The sequence below is a fragment of the Anguilla anguilla genome, chromosome 6, assembly GCF_013347855.1.
Source record: "Anguilla anguilla isolate fAngAng1 chromosome 6, fAngAng1.pri, whole genome shotgun sequence".
NCBI classification, from domain to species: domain Eukaryota; kingdom Metazoa; phylum Chordata; class Actinopteri; order Anguilliformes; family Anguillidae; genus Anguilla; species Anguilla anguilla.
This window is the reverse complement of record NC_049206.1, coordinates 37,360,570-37,375,517: the sequence shown is the minus strand read 5'-3', so window position 1 is coordinate 37,375,517 and position 14,948 is coordinate 37,360,570. Positions and strand designations below refer to the sequence as shown.

General features: G+C 43.5%; 1 long non-coding RNA gene across 1 annotated transcript; it reads right to left on the bottom strand.

Annotated features, from left to right (window-relative positions):
• Positions 1 to 10,625: 10,625 nt before the first annotated feature.
• LOC118230417 lies at positions 10,626 to 11,258 on the bottom strand. The gene is made up of 2 exons (XR_004765844.1): positions 11,057 to 11,258; positions 10,626 to 10,784 (listed from the first exon to the last, which is right to left on the bottom strand). It is a non-coding gene; the product is annotated as an uncharacterized LOC118230417 (long non-coding RNA).
• Between the last annotated feature and the right edge of the window lie 3,690 nt (positions 11,259 to 14,948).

Genomic DNA, 14,948 nt, shown 5'->3' with positions numbered 1-14,948 from the left:
CTTGCGGAGCATTGCCTTGAGCGTCTGATTGAACCGCTCCACTAATCCGTTCGTCTGGGGATGATATGGCGTGGTCTTCAATGCCTTTATCTCCAGCTGCCGGTGGAGCTGTGCCATTATGCGTGACATAAAGTTTGTCCCCTGGTCCGTAAAGATTTCCTCTGGTATGCCAACTCTGGAAAACAACTGGACAAGAGCACTGATCAACTTTGGGGTAGTGATGGTTCGCAGTGGAAAGGCCTACGGAAATCTGATTGAATAGTCACATACCACCAAGATGTATCTGTAGCCCGCACTGCTCCTCTCCAAGGGCCCTACGATGTCCGTGGCTATTCTTCGGAAAGGCGATGTTATCACCGGCAGTGGACACAGAGGTGCTCGCTCAGACCTACGGACAGCAGAGGTTTTTTGACAGACAGAGCATGTTCTGCAATAGTTTTGTGTGTCAGCGCACATGGTTGGCCAAAAAAACCTAACACCTAGTCTCAAGTATGTTTTCTGCTGCTCCAAATGACCAGCCCATGGGACTGTATGAGCAAGATGAAGCACTAGGGGTCTGCAACTAACTGGCACCACTATCCTCTTCACCCCTGCTTCTGACTGATTGTACAGGATGTTAGTCTCGACCAGGTACACTTCTCCACAGTAACTCCCATTAACCCCTGCTTCCACCTTATCAAACAGCGGTTTTAAGGATACATCCTCCCTTTGTAGAGTAACAATGTCATACGGCACCTCCCATTCAACCTCTAAACCTTTGGTGTCTACTTTCTCTAGGGAACCCCTGTACTTTTCCAGCTTCCGCTGGTGATGTGACTTCCGAGGCCCCTTTTTCCCACCCTGGATAAGATCACCTGGCAAATTGGGTAGCGGTTCCACCTCCTTCTGTGAACGGGTAACAACAGGGCAAGTCACACATTAAAAACATCATTTGTACAGGTTGGAAATTCCTTACGGCAATCCCTAGCAAGTCAACCCACACTGGTACATCCCTTCCCAGTATAACATCGCAAGGCTACCACCATTCTTAACAGACATTTTTGTCCTTCAATTTCAACAGCTAGCTCTGCCTGAGGATGTGGTTTTTGTTCCACATGAACACACTCAAGCACTTTCTGATTCTGTTAATCAATGCAGTTCAGGGGGGACATGGCATTTCTTGATCAGTGTAACAGCACTACCAGTGTCCAGCATAGCATCAAGGTCAGTCCCATTAACTCTCACCCTTTGGTTGACTGGCTCAACATAGTTAGCCTGGAAACCCCTATTCCCATCTCTTGGAACATGGCAGTACCCTGATAGCTTGGGTTTCTTTAATGGACAAGCTGAGGACTTGTGGCCTGGTTGCTGACAAAAAAACAGATTAGGGCCCTCCCCTTACCTTCTGCCTTGTCAGTTCCAATCCCACCCCCAGAGTTACCTCCACCCTGCTTGAAGTCTCTGGCTGGTCTTTGGGAGGACGTTGCTCTGTTGGACTCATCCCTGGCGTGCATTGATGTATTGCAGCACCAGCCTAGCTGCAGTCATTCCATCCTTCGGCTCGTGCTCACGGATCCAGGTCCATACCTCTGGTGGCAGGATGTACAGCAGCTGCTCCAGTATGACCTTCTCACCAATCTCCTCCTTGGTGTGTTGCTCAGGCAGCATCCAGCGACGATACAGATGCTTCAGCCGGTGATACGTCTCCATAGGTGTCTCTCCTGCTGGTGCGGTGTTCTTTCGGAATCGCTGCCGGTATGTCTCAGGTGAAATATCAAACTTGAGTAGTAGCGCCTCCTTGAGCTTCTGAAAGTCATCTGCACTCTCCTCGTCCATGGCTGAGTAGGCTTCAAGAGCTTTGCCTGTCAGCAATGGCACTAGTCTGCATGCCCACTCACATTCTGGCCATTGCCAGATACATGCCAAACGTTCAAACCTCAGGAGGTAATTTTCTCCTGAGGTTCCTCCCCCTGCTGGTATATGGGCATCTTTGGCTCTTTCCATCAAAATGTTAGCAGGTTGTGGTTTGCAACTTGGTGGCTTACTTGGTCGGCTGGAGGGTATGCTGTTTAGCTGAAGACAGCACCTGGACCTTCTATGGTTCTTGATGCAACAGGCTCTGGTCATTGTAATCCCTGTGGTTGCTGGAATGGTGTTACCGGGGGAAGGTCCAGTCTTGGACCTCAACACTGCTTGATAGTTCTATGAGGACAGGGGCGTATCTACGGGTGAGCCTGGCTGGGCCTAGGCCCACCCACTTCTTGCCTAGGCCCATCCTAGGGTGCAACTCGCATCTGGTCTTTTTGGCTATAACAGCAAAAAAATAAAATAATAAAAAATACACGTGGACTTGTCACTGTCGTTACTTTGAGAGCGTAATTTCCCTGCTGATACGATACCCCTCCCCCTACTTAGCCTAGTGAAAGCATTTTCATCTATTCAACATCTATTCAATCGAGCTCATCCAAATTCAGTGCGCGGATTCCACGAATACAGTACTAGGGAATGAAGCCAAAAGACTAAGTGAAAGGGATAAAAATACCAACGAGCTTTGATTGATTCTCGTGGCTTTAAACGTTCTTTTATTTGATCCAAGAAAAAAAAAAAACTTTCAGGTAAGGAATTCTCCACAATATTCCAAAGTCCCATGATACCTTGCACCTGATGTGTAGAACATCATGTTTGGTGTAAACAAACGTTATGTTAAATGCTAATGGTAACGTCTTAAAATGGCAGAAATTTGGGAACATACAAAGACGACACTAAAACTCTGTAGTATGTTTTCTTGTATGGGGATGGGACGACATGAAAACAATTTTCAACCGTCCACCATGTTTTGGAAATGTTCCAGCTCTCACGTCATCACTGTTGCATGCTTCGAGCTAGGTAATGTAAACAGATTTGCAACTATAGGCTATATGAAATAGGCAAAATATCGGTAACAACCTGTACCTAGTTATGTAGGAAAAAATGTACTTGTTATCCTTCAGTTGTTATTTTTTCAGTACTTTCGCGATTTTTTTCAGTGCCGGCAAATAAGTCAGAGGTGGGCCAGCGCTAGCTTTTGGTTGCTAAGGGGACGTGTATCGACCACCCCATATAGGCTAATATGAGAAAGGGTGGTCGCTATCGGCACGTCCAGGAATCCATACATATTCACTGTTGTAACCCAAGTTGCAGGATGCAAAATAGCCGTTAGGAAAGCAGTTTGAAATTATGAAGCAACGTCTGCGCCATTGGGTTTAATGGGTCGCAATGAGATCATTCCGAGCATGTTGCTTGTCTTAAAGTTGATATAGTAAATAAGGCTGTATTAATGTAACTAAATGTATATGTATGAAGTTTTTTTTTTTTTTTTTTTACATTTAGACAGTTTATTATGTGTATTTTTACAGGACTTACATTTTAATAGGTAACAATGTCCAGTTCTCTCTAATAAATACGAAGTAAATACACTAGTGGTTCAGGTGGTCAATACACGTCCCGCCCCTCGGGTGGTCGATAATAGGTGCTCTCACTCTAACTTTACTTTCGCTAGGGAGGGGCTCAAGGTTCTTAGTAGGGATGAGCGAGTACACCATTATCTGTTTCTATATCTGTTCAACCAACAAAATTATCTGTATCCGTATCCGTACTCGGAATGGGCAGGGCTTTAACCGGAAGTGGACGGGGAATAACCGGACGTTTGTATTTTAACGTCTTAGCAAAGCCCCTGGTGGTCGGCAGGCCGGCGTGCTGAGATTACTGAACTCAGACATTCAGTGCTACTGCAACCAAAGTATGAGTTAAAAACAGAAACACTTTGTTTTAGTTTCATTAGTAGACGATACATGACAACTATGCCGAATGCGGAATTTGTCGCTCTGGACGTTCATTTAACAGGCACCCCCTCCCTGCAGTCTCATCTGCAACTACACCCCCCACCCATGGCATAATGGACAATATTGTCTATCTGGGCATTCATAAAAATATCCTTTCACCACTCAAAATCATATTCCGTCATAGCGACAAGATAAACCCGACAATAGCCCTAAGATATACCAATACAGCAGTGAAAACGCTGCTCACTGAATAACAAAATAAAAAAAAGAAAGTTTTAAAAAATGATACCATGTCATTCTACAGCCAATATCTGGGACTAAATATTGAATAAATGCACAACATTACCGTTGGTTTTACGCGTAGAGATGTCCCTTTTGAAACCTAGTGGTCACATATTGTCTTGGACAATCCGTTTGTGAAATATACGCGCATTTGTGACGCTTGGGTACCTTCCAAAATAGATGTGTGTAATACCACACGTGTCATTTACGGCTTTGTCGCACTTTTTAATACAGACTGGCTTGATTGACAATTCATTTATTCAGTAGGTGAGAGTACAAGCTTTCTAACAATGTATAACATGTCTAATTTTTCTTTTGGAATAGCGTTTTATAGGTCAGCGTAACCGAAAATTTTCTTATCGTATTCACTCTGTGGTAGCAGTAAAGACGCTGTTATTGTTACTCTGGTTTTATTAGTTTTTTTAATTAACTGACGATGTGAAGACCGTGCTAGACAGAGAGCGCCAGGTTACAGTTGGCTAACCACGATGCACTGTATGTCTTGTGATTTCAGGTGAGCAACGACGTCACAGAAGTGATATTGCATTAGTACAGTGGATGTATAAGAATGCTAGGATGTCAATGATGCTAGTAGAGTGTGTGTATGAGATTGCTAAATGTTAGGAAATACAAGTACATGCTTATAGCATGTAGTCTCTAGCTAACTGGCTAGTTAGCCCCACTGTAGCAAGCTAGAAGCTAGAAATGTCCGTTCGTAATCAGTAATATGTGCTTACTTGTGATTGTCCAGTAAATGTGTGTGTTTAACTTTGGTGAGAATAATGTGTTGATCCGAATCTGAGAATTGCAAACTTTATTTTATTGAGAATATATGACAATAGATAATAGATCGCTGTGGACAGAGTGGCTGTGACGATGGCAAGATTGTGTTGTGTGGCGCAGCAGCAGTGAACTTTGTATAAGCTCTTTGTAGAGGAGGAGCTCTGTGTGTGGCTGGCCTAGTATCACGAGTACTGATATTGACACATTTTACTCGGATGGTACTGGTGCTCGTAAAAAGTACATTATCCGTACCGGATACTCTTTTCATCCGACTATTCGGCTCAACCCTAGTTCTTAGCTATGCCCCTAAGTTTTAAAGGGAAAGAAATGCCTTCTAGTTCTAAAATATGTAACGTTAGTGGTGGCTACTACAATATTTCGATGTTCTTACAGGTTGCGTGATCAAATATTTGTGATGTGAGAGAATTATCTAACGTTACTCATTCTCAAATGTAACCTTATTAGACAAGTAAACAGGCATGAGTAGTGAAGGCGAGTGGAGAGGAGAGTGGAGGAGGACAGGAGAGAGGAGAGAAAACGAAGACTAAGCACAGGCTATCAGGCTGGGACCCTAAATGGGTAGACAAGAGCCAGTCTGCGAACTTTGCCACTGAGGCTAATATACTGTGCCCTCTGTAAGTACTGGGTCAAAGAGGCATTATGTATGAATAAATAGATGTCAATAATTATGTTCTAAAGTTTGTTTTGCAGTCAAGTGTCATTTTATTTCATATTTTTAAATTGCCTATTGATATTCACTCCGATGCCGGCTGCACGCGGTCACCACCCACGTATAACACCCTTTCCCTCCGCTGCTGAAAAAAATCCTAGAGGAAACACTGTTAGGTCCAGCCATATACTAGGTTTTAACCTGGTCTTGTTTTTTACCTTTGGGATAGAGAAAGATAGGGGAGAGAGAGGACGAAGACATGGAAGGGAATAGGAATCAAGGTGGAAAAGGGGCTGGGGGGTTAGTCTCTGGCTTGCATGCAAATGCATCAAATAAGTGTACACACGTTAGATGCTGTGATCCTTACTTGGCATGACGGTAACAAGAGAAACAATAGTAAATTCCAAATTGGAAAAACATAGTGAAGGTTACAACAAAAAATAAAATAATAATAATAATGATAATAATAATAAATAATAATATGACAGTTTCTGGCCATTTTGGTGCCCTAGTCCAGACACCCACTGTAGTATGGAGTCCTTCACCTGCAGGCAAACCCACACATAAATCATTAATTTTACCAGGAGAATGCCACTGTCTGTGTTCTATTTTTTATTGTATTTATTGGTATTTTTGGAAAATATGATGGTATAAATGTCAACCAAAGAACCAGAAATTACACATTACAATTCATAAAGTATTCTTAATAAACCTAGATTATGACTGCAGGGTTAACCCACTCTGAGGAATACAAAAAAGAAAATCTCAAAACTAGGGAAATGAGGCATTCTAAGTCTTTCTAGTTCTTTCCTGTCCGTTAATAAAGATGTTACACTGCAACAAACTATAAAAAATTTTAATTGTTGAAAACAATATTTCTCTTGTGTATTAATGTAACCAATAAAGCAAAGTTCAGAAATATTTTACAACTGGAGGCTCTCACCTGCTTCTTATATACCCTGTCCTGAATCTGGCCGTATAAATGGTGAAGCAGGCCTAGTTGCCGTTAGTGTTGGGCCGATGTAAAAATTTTCAAACCGATTTGATATTAAGCCAAATACCGGACCGGACCGGTAATACCATATTTTACCACTAGGCGTCACACGTGACTCAGCCGCTTCCGAGTGGAATAGTCACGCCAATTTTGATCCGGGCTGCAAAAATGATCCAGGGGACGCATTCTAAAACAGCTGTTATACATTGTGACATAGTTAACGTTTCATTACAGCCTCTGTTGCTATGCAGACTTGATACATTCTGTTGCGATATAGATTCTAAGACAACTCAGCAATTTCTCTGGTTTAACGGTTTATTTGCCAGCATGAAATGTGATTGTATTAGTAAGTGGCTACACATGTCATCTAACTTGCAAGTAGTTGGCTATCTCCCTGGATATAAATTAAATGTTTTTAACCAAAAATAATAATAATAGTAAATGCGATTTTATCCACAGAAATGGCTATACAAAAAGGCAAAATAAATGTGGTGGTCTACTGAAATCTGTTCTCCTTGTTGCCGGCCACTAAATTGCACATGGCCTGTCAACCTTTTTTTTTTTTTTGCACTCAGACACTAGTGGCTCCGTTTATAAACAAACATAATATTATGTTAATCACCTTGTCATATTTCTTATTACTAATGCAATACAAGTTGGATTTAGTGCCATCGGCACAGGTTGCTGCTACTTTTTAATTTGCCAGAACGTCTCATAATGACAAATGCCGGTTCAGTCGGTTCGCATAAAATCAAACTGGTTTAAGCTCGTACACCGGACCAGACTGGCAAAACCGGAAACCAACCCAACCCTAGTTGCCGTAGTAGATGTGGATGTGTCTTGAACTCCAGGTTTAACCAGACATAGTCATCCGCTTCAATAATTTCTTTACATGTTTTATTTTCATTGACAAATAACTTGCAACAATTAGGTATATATTATGAAAATAATACTGTAACAGCAATCTAAAGGAAAGCACAGACTTGCAGTGGAAGCTGGTAATAGCCCTACTTGTAAGGTCTGACTCTGCAGATGGTCCTCCCTCTGCAGCAGCAGTATCTTGTTTGGCACTTGTGTAAAATTAGCATCATAGATATTAATCTGCAGCATAAGCCCAACTACATACTGATAAGCTAACATTATCTATTGCAGACAGACTCCACACATGTATAGACTATTAACGGCAGATTATTAATTTCAGTATCTGCACTTGTTACTAGAATGGTGATAAAATCTATTAAATATTTCAATCAACACATTTAATAATGAGATGTAGGCTAGTTGGTTAAATTAGGTAAGTGTCGTGGTGAATAATTTTCCTATGTCCACATTTATGAAGCCTTGTCAATATATAATATGAAGATTCAATTTAAATCCTTTTGAAACAGGACAGATTTTCACCAATTCATTTTCCAGTCTTAAATATGTGTTGCTTTCAATGCTAGATCGTTACACTAACAAGGTTTTCCCCTTTAAATGTATGATTTCTATATGTTTTGACTAAATCGAGGTGTGTAGATTACTGTGACCAATGGTTTATTTATAAATGGAAAGGTGCATCAAATGCCACTTTGACGGACATTTAAAAAATTCACAAGCATGGCTACACTGGAGATCTATGAAACTGTTGCTGTGTGCCTGTTAAAATGCAAGCCTTTCCTGCCATAATTTACTGTAAATGTTCCTGAACATTGCCACATGCATTTTTTATTAGGAGGTGGCTACTGCATCGAAAGCGGTTCTGGACGTTAGGGGCAGTTCTGGACGAAGCAGTTCTGGACGACGCATGCGCAGTTTAAGTTATGGAGCACAACATTACAATAGTGTGTAATGTTGTAATATAGCAAGGTAGAATCAGAATCGGGTTTTATTAGCCAAACATGTTTTTTTTTATATGTAAGGAATTTGACTCCGGTTCACAGTAACTCACACTGTACTTACATTCACAATGTAAATAACAAACAACAATGACAAACAACAACAAGAGTATGTTTTACTAGTAAATGTTTTTAAAACTAGCCAATAAAATGCCTCAATTGTAATATTTATAGCACAGTGGCGTATTGCTTAGTGTGTGCTCGAAACGTTATATTTTAGTGTGTGCTCGTAATGTATTTTTAGCGATGACGATGGACTAATTCATACTTTTATTGACGATTAATGTTACCAACACAGCCATCAGTCATCATAACTAAGGGTGCGTGCACCTGTCTACAGTGAGTAGTGTTAATTTAGCTAAAGTTTGCTAGTTAGTTAGCTAACGTTAACACCTGAGCTCTTAATGGATACATATTACTCAAGCCATGTCATTACTCTCATTCACAGACCCAAAACCCCTCCAAGTTAAAAGAAATAAATAATGAATCACAAATCATAATAATGAACATTTATTAGAACAAAATATTCGATGCCATGTTCAGGTTAAAACTGCGCATGCGTCATCCAGAACTGCTTTGTGTAAACTGTGCATGCGTCGTCCAGAACTGCTTTGTCCACAACTGCTTTCTCCGAGCCTGCAGCCAGCTGATGTAGACTGCATCAAGCAGTGGTGTCGCTAGGGGTGGGCTTCCGGGGCTAAAGCCCCGGATGTTTTTCCTCCAGCCCCGGACTTTTTGACACCAAAAAAAATAAAAAAATAATAATCATTTTTTGGACACCCGAAAAAAAAGAGACAGTCAAGAGAGTGCTTGGAATGGGCCAGCACTCACCACTACATTGTACCGGCACTTATTTTCTGGCACTTTTGGTACCGAGTACCGTGACTTTTTCTTTCATACTGGGACTTATTTTAAGCTCCCAGTACTCTTTTTCTGCCCCTGCCCTACTGCTTGAATTTTTTAATTTTGCGCTTAGGCATACCGTTACTTCTTATTGCATTTCGCCACTTTTTAGTAGATGTAGGTATAAAAGTTATTGGAAAGGCAGGTATGGCATCCAGCAAAGTTATGCCTTGGCAGGGCATGCCCCATACCTATACAGCACTTTCCAGGGTTCCCCACAGAAATAACCACAAGAGCCACAGACTCTCAGCCCTTAAAAACATTAATTTCTGTGTATTCTGCCCCCATTTCAACAGACAGAATTCATAAACAACTTCACATGTCCACACAATAAAGCTCCAAACTACGGGGGTTTTGCATTTTCTCCTTTTTCTTTTTCCTGCCATAAATGCTTCTAGCCCACAGAGAATATGTCTCGAAATTGGTAATTTTACGTACATCAACCAATACTGTAAAAAAACATTGGATGCAAACACAAAACGATCATATATACAAGTACGCATGTTTAAAACAGTACAATTTAGCATTTCTGATGTCTATTCCCCTCGCAGCCTAGTGGGTAGTGCCTTTTGGTTGGAACTGTTCAATTTCCCCCTCCGACTGCAGAAAATCTCTAAACTCAGTGCACTGGCTAGCAGGCTAACTAAAAATACAACATTTAAACTATTGCTTTTGCATCTGTCAAATCTTTCTGGGACAGTTTCGCTTTTGGCATTTTTAGCATGTTTAACATTCGCTACCTTGTGTGTGAGTGACTTCCCATTCTTGTGCGTTGAAAAACGTGTTTTTCATGAGATATATTACTGCAAGAATCTTTTTGTCTCTGTGAGCCAGTGTGATACCAGCTGACACCAGTAAATGGCAGTGGCCGCTAGTCAGTGTGAGATTGCAGGCACAGGACGCCTTTCTGGTTAGCAAGCTTTGTGGGTATACTCTCCTGTATCAGCTGGCTGCACGCTTGGAGAAAGCAGTTCTAGACGACGCATGCGCAGTTTCAGTTATTGAGTACAACAATGAACATCATTAGCATGGAGTGTAATGTAATATAGCTAGCTAATAAATGTTTTTAAAACTATAAAATGCCTAACTTGTAATATTTATATCACAATGGTGTATTGCTTAGTGTGCGCTCGTAACGTTATATTTTTAGCAATAATGATGGACTAATTCATACTTATATTGACGATTTATGTTACCAACAGTCATTCAGTCTTATCATAACTAAGGGTGCATGCACGCGACCAATGTTCCCTCTAATTTTTCATGTATCTGGGCATACACACAAGCTCCCTGAGCAAACTGAGGACTACTGTGAGCAACATTAGATATGCACGCTTTATTTTTAAATAAGTAATTTGGTCCACTTAAAAAAAGACAAAAATCTGAAAAATGGGATGTGTAGATGTTATACAGTATGTGAGAGTCCTGCTTTGGCCATGGGAAGAGTCCTGCTTTGCCTGGCTGAGGGTCCTGTTCTGGAAGATATGAGACATATACACCTTTCAGACATAACATTTTGCTTACATTAAAACATTCACATTTTGCACAATGACTTGTGCTGTAGCTTGTGATACAGTGCAAATTCCTGTAACACTTTGTCTGTAAAATATCTAATTACACAGTTTTTCTTGGCATTTCTACTACCCATAAATGATCTAATGGTAACAACATTTAATGATTAATATCCATAAAGACAAAATCTTAATAACCGTCACTAGAATATGCACAAATCTGACTTAAATTTTACCTTATTTTTCACGTCTGTCCTTCTCACTTCTCCAATGGTTGTACACTTTGTCCAGGTTGATGGCTTCGTCTGCTTCTTGCTTTGACTTTATGCGCATCAGCTGGTCCAAATGTGTCACTTCAAGACGATTTCTGGATTTTGTTTTGATATGATTCATTAAACTAAATCCTCTTTCACAGTCGGCACTGGAAGCTTGAAATGTAGCACAGATATCCACAAGCTGTGAGATCTCCTTTAGCTCTTACCCGCTTTTTCTTCAATTTGCACATACTCCGACAGCCATTCCATCTGAAAAGAACTGCATTTCTTTTTTACTGTGGCTTGCTGAGTGGATGTGTCGCTGCCTGTTCGTTTCGCCATGATGCGGGGTTTGTATTAGCATCTATTAACCTGCTAGCTAACCTGCACGGCGCATATAGGCAGGGCCCAGACGCAAGCACCGTCAATGCCATGATTGGCTTCGTACCGTAAGTGAACCGTATCGTATCATTGGCTGGACACCTGTCACTCACTGAGTGAGAAACAAAAAAACAATATTATTGGGCGAATTAATTAGATTAGATTAGGTCTAATATTAGATATGAATTAATACGTTATGTTGATGTTGTTTATGCGCTGGATAGATTTTCTTGTGCGCTGAGAATGTGCGGGCAGTGCGCGATTGCGCACGCGCGCAGCTTAGAGGGAACATTGCACGCGACTACAGTGAGCAGTGTTAATTTAGCTAAAGTTCAGATGATGATGGACTATTTCATACTTGTATTGCCGATTAATGTTACCAACACAGCCATTCAGTCTTATCATAAAGGGTGTGTGCACCCGACTACAGTGAGTAGTGTTAATTTAGCTAAAGTTCGCTAGTTAGTTAGCTAACGTTAACACCTGAGCTCTTACATATTACTCAAGCCATGTCCAAATTACTCTCATTCACAGACCCAAAACCCCTCCAAGTAAAAATAAATAATGAGTCACGAATCATAATAATGAACATTTATTAGAACAGAATAGTAACCAGTCACTCACTCATTCCATCACTCACTCATTCCTTCCATCTCTCACTCACTCATTCCTTCCATCCCTTACTCACTCCTTCCCTCCCTCCCTCCCTCACTCACTCATTCCCTCCCTCCCACACTCACTCATTCCCTCCCTCCCTCCCTCACTCCTTCCATCACTCACTCCCCCAGCCCTGCACAAAGCTACAAAAGCCCGGATGACTGTCTTCGGAATAAAAGGCCTGCAACCTCCCCCCTTTTACATAGCCTGTAGAGATAACAAAAACGAAAGCATACTGTTGATTCGTTGTCATACATTTACTGTACATTGCTTTTTTGTTGCAGACAGTAAAACCTTTCACTGCTTCATGCACAATATGCATATTACTTTTTATTTTTTATTAGCAATAAGTGACTACTGAAACAAGCCACCACGTTTCCAAGCACAGTATGCATACCCAGTATGCAGTTCTATTTCATTTCGGTCAACACGCCACTGTATGGGTCATCCTCGCCGAGAGGGTGAGATACTAGGAGACTGAATAGAAAATTAACCACCACTACGGGGCGGACATGACGTCACGCAATAAGTATTGCTTCATGTCCACCGCTCATTCTGTTTTTGCCTCCTACGAGACAGGTTTGAGCTCGAGAGAATTTGCGGCTCCGACTTTGCCCTCTCCCGTCTGCCAAACAGAGTCACTTCTCCTTAAAAAGGAATACGCTACCCGAGGCAGCTTCACTCCCACGCAGCGTGCTGCGTTGTGTTTTGTGTTTGGTATTGCTAATTGCACGTGTGCGCATTTCTGGTAAGAATACTTTTTGTTAGTGAGGTTGTTTAAGCAGCTCACTGCTGTTACCTTGTGAATTATATTCGTTTTACTTCTGATATTTTTTTGATTATAGTAACCTATATTAAATATTGAATTTAATTGGTTTTGCATTTTTGCACACATTTCTGTTGTATACATATATACATGCACTATTTTGCTACTTACACATTATATCATTGATATATTGGTGTACTTTGCGCTGAACACAAACATTCAATGCCGAAAGGAGCCTCTGCGTCCGTGAGGTCGTACGCCACCTTAGGCTCCTCCACCCCCTCGTGTCCCTGCAGTATTACTGTTCGGGTCCGTGGTATATTGGTGGTGTGCGCACTGCAGCATTCATTATGTTGGTGGGTGCGCAGGATTCGGGAGATGGTGGCTCGCCCGCGGAGGGCGTCCCACCTGGGCAACCAGTTTGTATGGAGCGTGATGGGGAGGGATTGCACACGCAGAGGCCCGCGGCCAGGAAGCGTACTGAGAAGCGCCGGCATCAGGAGCCTGAGCTCCTTCAGCTGCAGCTGCAGATGAGGACAATAGAGCAGACCTTGCAAGTGCTAGTAGCGTCGTAGCAGCAGCCACCTAGGCCCCATGACTCTTGGGAGCCTGTGGCTAGACGCCCCCGCTGTCACCCTGATGAGCTGTCCACTGCAGCATCGGACAGCCAGGACCGTCTTGACCCCCAACAGTCAGAGACTGAGGAGGGGTCTGTACCAGGAGGAGTACTCCTCTTCATCTGGGCCCCCTGCCCTGGATCCCTCTGATCGGGCTGTAATTTTCAGGGCGGCTGAGCGTGCTCGCCTTCCCCCTCCAGCCTCTGCTCCTGTTCCTTCAGTTTTTGATCGTGGCCCCCAGTGGCTCAAGCCGGAGGGTTTGCCGCTTTTGCCTGACTTCACGATTGAGTTACAATTGTCCTGGAAGTCTCCTGGGATGTCTGCACTCCCCAGGACCCAGCTTGCCAATCTGGCTGGTGCTGCATCCTGTGGGGTGGCTGCTGTTCCTCAGGTTGGGCCTACATTTTCGATGCTCACGTGATTCCCAGCATCTCAATAAGTGCTGCTGGTCTACTGACAGTCAGATGCGCAAGGTCTACCAGGCCTCTGCCTTGTCAGCTCGCCTGGCCAGCACCAACGCACTACTGGTGGTGTACTTTGAGGGGTTGCTGCAGGACCTGTCCTCCGCTGGCCCCAGTGACTCAGTGGTGGGGATGTTGTGGTTGGTTGACATCATGATGCATGGGGCTAGTGCTCATGCCCAAGCCCTGGGGCATTCCATGGCCTCGGTCGTTCAGGCCTGTCGCCAGGTGTGGCTGTCCCAGTCCAGTCTGGCAGACCAGGACTGCATGGCAGTCCTTGCGGCCCCTGTAGTCCCTGGGGAGGTGTTTGGGCCACCTGCAGAGGCTGCGCTGGACAAGGGAACTGGTGTGTTCTGTGAGGCAGGCTCCGACATCAAGGCCCCCAGTACTCAGTGCGTTTGGAATCCGTGCTGATCTGGGCCTCAGCCCAGAGAGGCAGCGTGTTTTACGGGAGAGCCTGTCACAGTTTGCTACGGAGCGGCAGGTGACAGTGAATCATTGTCAGAGGGTGCTCGGCCTGATGGCTGCAGCGGCCCAGGTCGTGCCACTTGGGCTGTTGCACATGCGCCCGTTACAGCGGTGGTTGGCGGCACAAGGACGGGCGGAGACTCCTTCCTGTTACTCAGGAGTGCCTGAAGGTGGTGGTCTGGTGGCTCTCGACCCCTGGCCTCAAGGAGGGTGTTCCCTTGGGGCCAGTGTGTTCAAGAGTGACTATCACCACGGATGCCTCTGAGACCGGCTGGGGAGCAATCTGGGAGGGTCGGTCCCTGAAAGGGTTGTGGAGCCCCCCATGGGCGGGGAGGCACATGAACCTTCTAGAAATGGAGGCAGTGCTTCGGGCACTGGCCCATTTCCTCCCAGTAGTCCGGGGCAGGCACATCCTGATTCGAACAGACAGCTCCACCGTTGTCTCCTATATCAACCAACAGGGCGGTGTACGGTCTCCGACCCTGCATGCCAAGGCATGCCAACTCCTGCTCTGGACACAAGCT